The sequence below is a fragment of the Rana temporaria genome, chromosome 6, assembly GCF_905171775.1.
Source record: "Rana temporaria chromosome 6, aRanTem1.1, whole genome shotgun sequence".
Taxonomy (NCBI): Eukaryota; Metazoa; Chordata; class Amphibia; order Anura; family Ranidae; genus Rana; species Rana temporaria.
Genome location: NC_053494.1, coordinates 216770291 through 216783053, shown reverse-complemented (window position 1 = coordinate 216783053; position 12763 = coordinate 216770291).

Here is a 12763-nt window from a genome sequence, read left to right as displayed (position 1 = left end):
GTGGGGAGGTATCTGGGGGTGTGATCATTGTGAGGTTATCTGGGGGTGTGATCAGGGTCTGGGGGTGTGATCAGGGTCTGGGGGTGTGATCAGAGTGGGGAGGTATCTGGGGGTGTGATCATTGTGGGGTTATCTGGGGGTGGGATCACCGTCTGGGGGTGTGATCAGAGAGGGGAGGTATCTGGGGGGTGTGATCAGGGTGGGGGTATCTGGTGGTGTGATCAAAGTGGGGGGGCTATCTGGGAGATGTGATAAGGGTGGGGGTATCTGGAGTTTGTATTCATAGTGGGGGGTAATCGATCAGGGTGGAGGAATTTAAAAATCCATGGGGTATTTAAAAGTCCATGGGTTAGGGGCGCAAATTACTTACCATGCTGACAACCCACTCCACACCACTGAATGTGGACAGGCATCCCAGCATAGCATATTTGCAACCTGTGGCTCTGTAAAATAAGACTGGCTTGGATCCATCTGCCACACTATTTAATATTTCGCCACGACACGCCCCTGAGGAGCCCAAGTGGCTGGTTTTATCTTCTTTTACTTTGGTTCTTCTTCCCCTCATCAACATTCTTTTTTTTTTTTTTTTTTTTTTTTTTTTGCCACTTCAGACTTCACCACAGCGAGAGACTTGCTCATGATTTTATTCATAATTCCGTCTCTACATCTGGTTTAGCATCATTTGTGGTGTATTTCTTATACAAGTTTTTATACTTGTTATTATTTTTATTATATATTTATCTATTTATTTATATTTATTTATTTATTTATTTATTTTTTCCTCCGTTTGGGAGACTCTCTTTTGTATTAAGTACGGAATTTTAACAGGTTTTATCCGCGTGACAAAGAGATACCCTGCGCCCCTTCTCCCCCCTCCCCAACTAATTCCCCCCTCCTACCCTCCCCCCCTTCCCACCCCCCACCCTTGACCATCCCACGACTCCACTATAAGAATTCATTCCCATTAATTGACAATGTGTTCCTATTCCTCTCTCAGGTTTTCTGCGAACCTCCAGGTCTTTTTAAATTCCAACCAGGGTACCCATATATCCTTTTCCTCTACCTCGTGTTTAAAACTTCCATATTTTAATTTCTCTCTCCTATAAGTGTCCTCTACAGAGTCGATCCACTCCCACATTTGCGGGCTTTTCGCGTCTCTCCATTTAAGGGGGATCAATCTTTTCGCTGCGTTCAACAAATGAGGGGTCAGGGAACCCTTATACTCCTTCTCTGGAACCTCCCCCCCATGAAAGAGAACTACCCATGGGTTATCTTCCACTTCTTTTTTTGTTATTACCTTTGTCAGGGCCAAGATTTTTTTCCAATAAGCTTTAATTTTCAGGCAGTCCCACCAAAGGTGTGCCATTGTTCCTCTTGTCTCACAACCTCTCCAGCATTTCTCTGACTCTCCCCCTCTGAATTTTGCCATTTTATCTGGGGTAGCGTACCACCTCGTCAAACATTTGAAGTTCATCTCGGCAGTTCTTACATCTACTGCCGAGGTGTGAGTCATATTCAAGATTCTTCCTATGGTCGTTTTCCCCCTTGGGACCCCTAAGTCTGTTTCCCAATTTTGGATGTATTTTAGCGTGTCCAACTCTTCCGTTTTCTGCAAGTAATTATAGGTTTTAGATATATTTCCTTTTGAGCTTTCGATGCTACACAGTTGTTCCAATATAGTGTACTCCTCTTGTGACCTCAAAGGGTGTGGTAGGCGTTTGACGAATGACACTAACTGCAAATATCTCCACTCGTCAAGCGCCCTAATTCCAGTCCTATATTTAATATCGTGAAGTGTCCTAATTTTACCATCTAGTGTTATATCTTTTAGCTGTGTTCTATTTGTGATCCAATTTCCCCCTACTTCTTTTGTCCCTGGGGTGAAATATTCGTTTTCTTTTAAATCTATAAAGGGTGAATTGAATTCTGTTTTTAATTGTTTGTGAAGTCTATCCCAGATCCTCCATGCATTGTGTGTAATTGTGTGTGTTGAAGTGTGTAAAGATCTATATTGTGGTGGATTCCAAATTAATCTCCCTAACTGTGCCCTCGCTAATGTGCATTCAATGTTTATCCATCTTTTGTCCTGGGACTCTTTAGCCCATTCTATAACCCGTGAGAGAACCGAAGCGTTATAATACAATCTGATGTCGGGTACAGCTAATCCTCCCTTTTTCTTGGCCCGTTTTAGGGTTTGAGCAGACACCCTGTGTTTTTTATTATTCCAGATATAGTTCATTATGAGGGAGTTAATTATTTTGATTAATGACGGTGGTAGGTAAATTGGGACCATTTGAAACGTATATAGAATTTTTGGGATGAGAACCATTTTTACCACATTTATCCTCCCGAACCACGAAATTGGTCTATTATATATGTTTTTAATTTCACTTTTTATTTCGTTGAGCAGGGGGATAAAATTTATTCTATATATTTTTTTGATGGTATTTGCCAGTTTTATTCCCAGGTATTTTATTTCTTTTTGCCATTTGAAATTATATTTCTTCCGCAGATATTGTTCTTCTTCTTTAAGAATGTTGATATTCAGGATCTCCGTCTTTTCTGTATTCATTTTGAAGTTTGATACCTCACCATATTGTTTTAAGGTAGCTATTAACTTCGGGAGGGTGACTCTTGGGCTACTTATATAGAATAGAATATCGTCTGCGAAGGCGGATAATTTGTGCTCATCTTCTCCAACTTCTATTCCATATATTTCTGAATTTTGTCGAACCATTGCAAGCAGGGGTTCCAATGATAAGACAAAAAGAAGGGGAGACAGGGGACAGCCCTGTCTGGTTCCATTTCGCATCTCAAAGGGTGCGGATAAAGATCCGTTGATCTTGATCCTAGCACATGGGTGGAAATAGAGCGTTTTGATCCATTTGATCATCCTTGGGCCTATTCCTATAAATTTTAGTGTTTGTATCATGAACCCCCAGTCTACCCTGTCAAACGCTTTCTCAGCGTCTACTGACAGGAGTAGACCGGGGGTCCCTCTTTCTTTGATCTGCTCTATGAGAAGAAGTGCCCTAACTCCATTGTCCTTTCCCTCCCTACCAGGTATGAAACCAACCTGGTCCGGGTGGACAATGGCTGTCATTACCCCCTTCATTCGTTCGGCCAGAATTTTTGCATACAGTTTAGTATCTGCATTCAGGAGTGAGATAGGTCGGAACCCTGAACAATTCGTGTTGTCCTTTCCCTCTTTTTTAATAACAGTGATCGTAGCTGTTAATGCCTCTCTACTCATCTCATAGTCTAGCCCCAACCCATTGAAATATTGACATAGTCTAGGGACTAAGATGGTACTAAACCTTTGTATGTAGGCAGACGTGAAGCCGTCTGGTCCAGGACTTTTCCCATTGGGAGCATTCCTTAAGACCTCCCTTATTTCCTGCTCGGTTATACTTTCCTCCATTCTTTCTATCTCATACTCTTCTATCTTCGGTAGATTGGTTTGCTGTAATACTTCCCTGATCTTATCCTTTTTTTCGGCTGGGTCCCTGATCTTCTGTTGGACATCGTATAGTTTTTCATAATAGTTTCTAAAGGATTCTGCTATTTTGTTTGTCGCATACACTAAGTCCCCATTCCCATTCCTAATTTTTTCGATAAAATTCCTGGTTTTCTTTTTTCTTACCATTCTGGCCAAATTTTTACTAGGTTTATTTCCCCAGACGTATCTTTCTCTCTCTACCCTGTCTATGAAATTCTTGGTTTCTTGCCCGGCAAGGGCTTTGTATTCATCCCTTGTTATAGTTAAAGCGGTAGTTCACCCACAATCCAATGATTTTACCATCGAGACAGGCATTGTAGCGCGAGCTACAGTATGCCTGTCCCGATTTTTTTAACCCCGTACTCACCTTGTAGTCGTCCATCGTAGATTCCGGCTCCCGCGGGGAATGGGCGTGCCTATGGAGAGGGAGGATGATTGACGGCCGGCCCTGGCACGTCACTCTCCCCGAAGACAGCCGGAGTAGGTCTCGGCTCTTCACGGCGCCTGCGCACAGGCTATGCGCACGCGTCGTGAAGACCAAGCCTATTTCGGCTATTTCCGGAGAAGCGTGACGCGCCAGAGAGCCGGCCGTCAATCATCCTCCGTCTCCAGAGGCACGCCCATTCCCCGGTATCTTCGATGGACGACTACAAGGTGAGTATGGGGGGAAAAAATTCGGGACAGGCATACTGTAGCTCGCGCTACAATGCCTGATTTTAAGGTAAAAAAAAAAAAAAAAAAAAAATTCCCGTCGATAGGGTGAACCCCCGCTTTAACTTACGGAGTGTTTCCCTCTTGTGGCCCTGTAATTTATGTTCCTGTTCCAGCCTATATATCTCCTCTTTTAATGTTTTTAGTTTACTCATTCTTGTTTTATTTTTCTTTGCCCCCTCAGCAATAAAAATCCCTCTTATATACGCTTTGTGGGCGTCCCACAGGGTTGCTCCTGTGATTCCCTCCTTGTCATTCTCCTGGAAATACCATTCCAGTTCTTTCTGTACTCTCTCGACCACATCCTCGTCCCTCAACAGACCTTCATCCAATCTCCATTCAGGAGGGATGCATTTTTGTATGGATGTACTTATTTTCATGGTTATAGGGGCGTGGTCTGATAGCGTTATGATCTCACAACTTGCTTCGACCACCCTCTCCAAAAGTCTATGATCTACGAGGATGTAGTCGATCCTCGAGTACGTCCCATGCACAGGGGAGAAAAACGTATAGTCTCTTGTCTTAGGGTTGAGGATTCGCCAGACATCCACCATTTGGTTTTGTATCATTTGTTTTTTCAGTATCTTAAGGTGCTCCCCGTTATTCCCCTGAGCATGGGACGTACTGTCGAGGCTCGGACACATGCAAAAGTTAAAGTCCCCCATTAACACCACATGCCCCTTTTCAAAATCTTTTAATTTTCTGAGTATTTTACTAATATATTTAGCCGAGTTGACATTGGGTGCATATACATTTGCCAGAGTGTAGTCCTCCTCTCCTAGTTTTATTTTCAAGAACAAGAACCTCCCTTCCGGATCGTTCAATCTGTCCACCACTGTGTATCTAACTCCTCTTGCAAATCCTATGGCGACCCCCCGAGATCTCGATGAGACTGTGTCTCCATAATACCAGACGGGATAATCAGATGAATATAGCTTAATATTAGACTCTAAGGTAATATGGGTCTCTTGTAGGTAGACTATGTCTACTTTATACTGCGTAAGTTCGGCAAGAATTTTATATCTCTTAATATGGGAGTTTAATCCTTTTACATTATATGATAAGAACTTAATATCTGCCATTTATCTCTCTTTTTTTTTTTTTTTTTTTTTTTTTTGCGTTTGAGAAGAATTCCTGTGGAGTCGTGCAGATGGTCCCCCTCCCGTTACCCCCCCTTCCCCCACCTCCCATTTCCCTCCCCCCCCCTCCCCCCCTCCCCAACCCCCCCTCCCTCCTTCCCCCGCCCTGGCCCACTCTTGGCCTGCCCCCCAAATTCCCCTCCTTCTCTCCCCCCCCCCAACCCCCCCCACCCCTCATCCCTCCCTCTCCCACCCTGGCCAAAACTTGACCTGGGAGCCGCTGGTAGAAGACTCCTCGCCCTCATCCTTGGCTCCTCATCTATGGTGGTACTCTGGGCGCTCCCCTGTCTCCCCCCGCCCCCCCCCACCCCGACCCACAAACCCGGATCAAGCATAGCCCAACTAATCAAGCCAATCAGGAAGTTCAGGTATTGTTAAGTCCATTTTAGAGCAGAAATCATTCAGGTCCTCCGGGTACCTTAATCGTGCTGTTTTACCCCCCTTAATGCCTACAAGGCACGCCGGGAAGCCCCAATGGTACTTAATATTTTGTGCCCGCATAAGCTCCAAAAGGGGTTTCAAGTGTCTTCTCCTTGCCAGCGTTTCTTTCGACAGGTCGGAGAATATTTGTAACTCAGTGTCTCTATATCTCAGGGGGGGTTTTCCCCTAAGACTTCCCCAGATTTCTGCTTTATCGTCATAATTCCTGAATCGTACGATCACGTCCCTTGGGCCGTATCTTTCTATCTGATGGGGATTCCCCACTCGGTGCACTCTCTCGATCTTGAGGGGCTTAGATTCTACTGATCTCTCTAACAGAGGGTTAAAAATTGTGTTCATGGTATCTCTGAGATCTTCATCTTTTTCTTCTACCACCCCTCTAATTCTAAGATTCTGTCGCCGATTACGATTCTCCTGATCCTCGATCCTATATGCCGCCATTCTCTGGTTTTCAGTCAGGGCCTGTACTTGCTTTTTCAAGGAGTTTATCTCCTGGTCCTGCTCCTCTATTCTCCTTTCCGTCTCTACCACTCTGTCACAGAGCCCTCCAAGATCTGATCTCACCTTATTAATTTCTGTCTTAATGATATTTTCCATGACGATTTCCATCCTCAACAACATTGCATTCATCTCTGCCTTTGTAGGGGGAAATGCATCTTGGGCTAGCTCCTCTGCATTATATTGCTCTTGCTCGCTTTCTAGTGTCGTTTCACCTCGGGAGCTCTCCACACTACCTGTTCCTGCACCCTTTTTTGTATCTGTCTTCTTTTTTTCATTTTTTTTTGCGAGACCAGGGCTTTTGAGGCTGCCTTCTTGAGTCATATATTGTTGAATGGAACTATTCCCTGAATTCTTCTTGGTTGGTTTTGTAGTACCCCCTCTCGTCGATCTATTCATTTTGTTGGAAGGTCTGATTCTCTTCCCCAGTTTGGAAATGGAGCTGAGATAAGGAGGCAAAGGACAGAGCGACAGGCGAGAGCACTTCTCGCGGCCGGTCGGACCCGTATGTCTTCTCCCTTTCCCTTCCCCCTCTCCTCCTTCCCCCAACTGGTAGCCAGACCGTGGAGCTACCCTGCCTCACATACCCAGAGAGACGCCTATATACAAGCCTCTATTTAGGGTATGTGACCCCCGCTACGGGTTGGGGTGGGGACACCTCCGCCTCGCTGGCCCACTGTAGTCATGTAGCCTGTTTCCCTCTATTCCCTGTCTCCCCCCCTAGATGCAGGGAGAAAAGGGACACAGAGCGGAGAGTAAAGTCTACTTGTGGTGTCAGCTCTGTAAGCCGTTCCAGTGCAATCCCGGGGGGGAATTGGCATTCAATGACCTGTGTGAGGAGTGAGAAAATTTGACCGATAATCCGCTATACTGGTCCCTATAGCACAGACCCCGCAGTTTGACCAAGTATTACTCGAGCCCCCATCACAGATCGTGTAAAAAATTTTCATAAGTAAAGGGACTTTGAGCGCTGCTATTTAAACATTTCTTGGCAGATGGATGGATTCTGTGATCAGTACTGTCTATATACCTTACGAGGAAAGAGACAACACCCTCCCCTGATTCGATACATATCCGGGTCCGGGCTGGATGGGTCCGGGGAAAAAAAAAAGGGGGGGCCGCAGCCCGACCCGACTCGGCTCTTACGAGCGTCTCACCATTCCCTTTGGTCCTCTCTCTCCGGCAGCCGTTGAGCCGTACTAGCTTTATCGGGGGAACACCTGTAGGGAATCCCCGCTGACGCTCTGCTGCGGTGCTCCTCTCATTCAGCCGGAGCCTTGCAGTGTATTCATCTGGTTACCGAGAGGGCATTTTCGTCAGGTCGGGAGCGGGGCTGTAGAGTCTCCTGCGCGTTCCGTCGTACTAGCAGCCTCTCACGCTGTCTTCCGGCAGGCCGCTGATGGTTCCGTCGGAGGCTCAACACAGCACGCGCCGCGAGCAGGCATGGAGCAGTCCGGCACCTCCCCTCCTCGCTCACGTGCTCATCAACATTCTGATGAAAGTTTGAAATTAAACTTTGTTTCATGTTTTCATGAGAATGAATCCAAATTATTTTTTTTTTGGAACTTACGGAGTTAATAAATTCCAGAAACATCGGCTTCCATCAGCAAAGAACACACAATGCGCCAACAGTTACAATGTAAAGTATTCTCGTGTTTCTGTCTTGTATAGTATATAATACTTTGTTGCGGAGCGCACAGGATGAGGTCCGGCTGTAACATTTTAGTTCGGTTGTGTTAAAACGTAACCCGCCAGGATCCGCCATTATTATTACTTTAATCTGGCGCCGAGCAAATCAAACAAGATTGGGAGTGACCTATTTATGGGTTTACAAATCCCGGAATTAATAAATGTATTTCTAAGCAGAGCTGACAGCAGGTGATGAGAGAGATAATCCGGAGAGAGCTTTGCACAATAGCGTCTCGCCAGCAGACCGCAGGGATGGCGGAGAGAGAAAACACACATCTGCAATCTTTTCATATCACGGCGAGAGAACTGTTAGGTCTTTTTTTTTTTTTTATGTTTTTCCTTTACACAGCACCACACTTCAAAGCGTTTATGTGAACCCTTTACGTTATTCCCCGCCCCTGAGGAGCTCAAACTTGGTACACCTACAGAGAGAATACGTGCAACAAAAATGATGTCCTCTACCATCACCAACTTCACTCTAAAGGTAGAGGCTTCGGGGGCCGGAGTCCTGATTCGGTTCTATCACTTTGTAAGTGAGAGCCCTCCTCAGCCTGACCCGGGCCCTCCCCGCTCATTCATTGGATTTCAGTTCTTCCAATCATGGAGGCTCAGCATCACATGTGGGCTTTACCTAAGCTGATCTGCATGCAAATACAGCCTGCCTAGGAACACCCACTCCTCCAGAATGATACCACCCATAAACAGGGCCGTTTGAAGGAATTTGGGGGCCCCAAGCAAAATGGGGGGTTCCCAAACCCCCCCCCCCCCCCCCGCATGAAAGGCCTATGTTAATGCTACACTAATTTTTTTTTCTATTCTTACCTCCCGTTCTTCCCTGTAGGCTGCCGCTGTAGTGTGGCCGAGCTCCTCTTCCCCCTGCCTCTTCCCCAGTCCCCTATCACATAGTGCCGGGTACCGCGCGTGGTACAGCAGATTCAGTTTCCTGTCTTCCCGGCCGGACTGAAAGGAAGTGAGCACCTGAATCTCCTGTACCACGCGAGGTACCCGGTCAGACTGACAGGACTCCAGGTGGAAGGAAGAGAAGCTCGGCCACGCTACAGCCTGGGAAGGGGAAGTTGGGGGCCCCAGGCCAGCTTGGGGCCCCAAGCAATTGTTTGTTTTGCCTGTCCTGTAGCGATGGGCCTGCCCATAAAGACATTCAGAAATTTGCATAACTCCTCCCAAGAGGAGCCCACTGTATTCATCGGGACTGGGGGTTGTAGAGAGGAGTACTGAGGCAGGGGGGGGGACTGTGATATTATAAGGGTTAAGCTTTAGGCCCCTTTCACACTGCCACAACTTGAAAATCGTGCAATTTTTCCACGATTTTGCCGCGATTTCAGGGAATGCCTGTGTAAGCTTGAGGTCTATGGACCTCAACTCGCATCAGAGTCAAGCCAAAGCAGTACAGGGACTACTTTGAAGTCGGTGCGACTTGAGAGGTACAGTTCATCCAGAAAGTATTTACAATGCTTCACTTTTTCCACATTTTTGTTATGTTGCAACCTTATTCCAAAATTTATTAAATACATTTTTTTTCCTCAAAATTCTACAAACAATATCCCATAATGACAACGTGAAAAAAGTTTGAGATTATTGCAAATGTATTAAAAGGAAAAAATCCCATGTACATAAGTATCACAGGCTCCTCCCTTGTACACAAGTATCACAGGCTCCTCCCATGTACATAAGTATCACAGACTCCTCCCATGCACATAAGTATCACAGGCTCCTCCCATGCACATAAGTATCACAGGCTCCTCCCATGTACATAAGTATCACAGACTCCTCCCATGTCCATAAGTATCACAGACTCCTCCCATGTACATAAGTATCACAGGCTCCTCCTGTGTACATAAGTATCACAGGCTCCTCCCATGTACACAAGTATCACAGGCTCCTCCCATGCACATACGTATCACAGACTCCTCCCATGCACATAAGTATCACAGGCTTCTTCCATGTACATAAGTATCACAGACTCCTCCCATGTCCATAAGTATCACAGACTCCTCCCATGTACATAAGAATCACAGGCTCCTCCCATGTACATAAGTATTACAGGCTCCTCCCATGTACATAAGTATCACAGGCTCCTCCCATGTACATAAATATCACAGGCTCCTCTCATGTACATAAGTATCACAGGCTCCTCCCATGTACAGAAGTTTCACAGGCTCCTCCCATGTACATAAGTATCACAGGCTTCTTCCATGTACATAAGTATCACAGACTCCTCCCATGTCCATAAGTATCACAGACTCCTCCCATGTACATAAGAATCACAGGCTCCTCCCATGTACATAAGTATTACAGGCTCCTCCCATGTACATAAGTATCACAGGCTCCTCCCATGTACATAAATATCACAGGCTCCTCTCATGTACATAAATATCACAGGCTCCTCTCATGTACATAAGTATCACAGGCTCCTCCCATGTACAGAAGTTTCACAGGCTCCTCCCATGTACAGAAGTATCACAGGCTCCTCCCATGTACAGAAGTATCACAGGCTCCTCCCATGTACAGAAGTATCACAGGCTCCTCCCATGTACAGAAGTATCACAGGCTCCTCCCATGTAGGCTCCTTCCATGTACATAAGTATCACAGGCTCCTCCCATGTACATAAGTATCACAGGCTCCTCCCATGTACATAAATATCACAGGCTCCTCCTATGTAGATAAGTATCACAGGCTCCTCCCATGTACATAAGTATCACAGGCTCCTCCCATGTACATAAGTATCACAGGCTCCTCCCATGTACATAAGTATCACAGGCTCCTCCCATGTACAAAAGTATCACAGGCTCCTCCCATGTACAGAAGTATCACAGGCTCCTCCCATGTACATAAGTATCACAGGCTCCTCCCATGTACATAAGTATCACAGACTCCTCCCATGTACATAAGTATCACAGGCTCCTCCCATGTACATAAGTATCACAGGCTCCTCCCATGTACATAAATATCACAGGCTCCTCCCATGTACATAAGTATCACAGGCTCCTCCCATGTACATAAATATCACAGGCTCCTCCCATGTACATAAGTATCGCAGGCTCCTCCCATGTACATAAGTATCACAGGTTCCTCCCATGTACATAAGTATCACAGGCTCCTCCCATGTACATAAGTATCGCAGACTCCTCCCATGTACATAAGTATCGCAGGCTCCTCCCATGTACATAAGTATCACAGGTTCCTCCCATGTACATAAGTATCACAGGCTCCTCCCATGTACATAAGTATCACAGGCTCCTCCCATGTAGGCTCCTTCCATGTACATAAGTATCACAGGCTCCTCCCATGTACATAAGTATCACAGGCTCCTCCCATGTACATAAGTATCACAGGCTCCTCCCATGTACATAAATATCACAGGCTCCTCCTATGTAGATAAGTATCACAGGCTCCTCCCATGTACATAAGTATCACAGGCTCCTCCCATGTACATAAGTATCACAGGCTCCTCCCATGTACATAAGTATCACAGACTCCTCCCATGTACATAAGTATCACAGGCTCCTCCCATGTACATAAGTATCACAGGCTCCTCCCATGTACATAAATATCACAGGTTCCTCCCGTGTACATAAGTATCACAGGCTCCTCCCATGTACATAAGTATCGCAGGCTCCTCCCATGTACATAAGTATCACAGGTTCCTCCCATGTACATAAGTATCACAGGCTCCTCCCATGTACATAAGTATCACTGCCTTTGTTGAAGCTCCTTTGGCTCCAATTACACCCTCAAGTCTTTCTGAGTATGATGCTACAAGCTCGGCACGCCTATTTTTGGGCAGTTTCTCCCATTCTTATTTGTTGGGACCTCTCAAGCTTAGTCAGGTTGGATGGGGAGCGTCGGTGCACAGCCATTTTCAGATCTCTTCTTAGCCGAGAGGAGAATCAGGAAGACAATGGCGGATATTAATTCGCTTTTGTCACACAACTGGGTGGGCTCGGGGCACAGTGCTCTGCGCCCCGAGCCCACCCTTTTCTTAAGCCAATTAGAACCTCAGGTTCTAATCATGTGTGTAAAAAGAAAGAAAACCCCATTGGAATCTATGCGTCCGGTGCCCTGGATGTAGATTGGGGGCCAGGGGCCTTTTGGACGGGCCTTCATTGCATCTAACTGCTGCTTTTTAGGCACCCATGTGAATGAGCCCAGAAGCGATTCAGTTCGCATGCGCCGCGCTTTATAAGTTTTTCATTCATTCATTCATTCAATGCTTCTCCAGGAATCGGAGAAAAAATTGCTATTTTTTTTTTTGCTACTTTCCAGACATTTCAGATATTTTTGTTCCTGTTCTCAGATCTGCATGGGAATCGTCTGAGTTTGTGTCTCTCTTCAGATTTCGGAGACGCTTCGCTGTTTATTTTTCTACATAAAAGGTACAGAGAGGGCGCGCGTGATGAGTCTTCACGCTGTAATTGATCGGGCATCTTCCTGCAGGTAGGTGAGAAGGATTAGCGTGGAGTGGGACGCAGCTCGGTCGGGTGTCGTGAACTCGTTTTATCGTGTGCTGAGCAGACCCGCTGCTGACCCAGCTGGAGCGCGGAGTGACGAATCGTGAGCCTTCGCAGGAATAGCGAGACACAGGGCGAGAAACCAGCATGCAAAGTCTTCACAGGTGACGGGAAACGTTTTCATTTTTGTTGTGTACGGTAAGATGTCAGAAATGAACATTGCGGCCTCCCCGCCCCATGCCGCCCCACGGGGCCAAACAACCGCTTATCTCCGTAACGTAACTTACGTTTTTAGTGAGGCGAGGGAAAGCGCAAA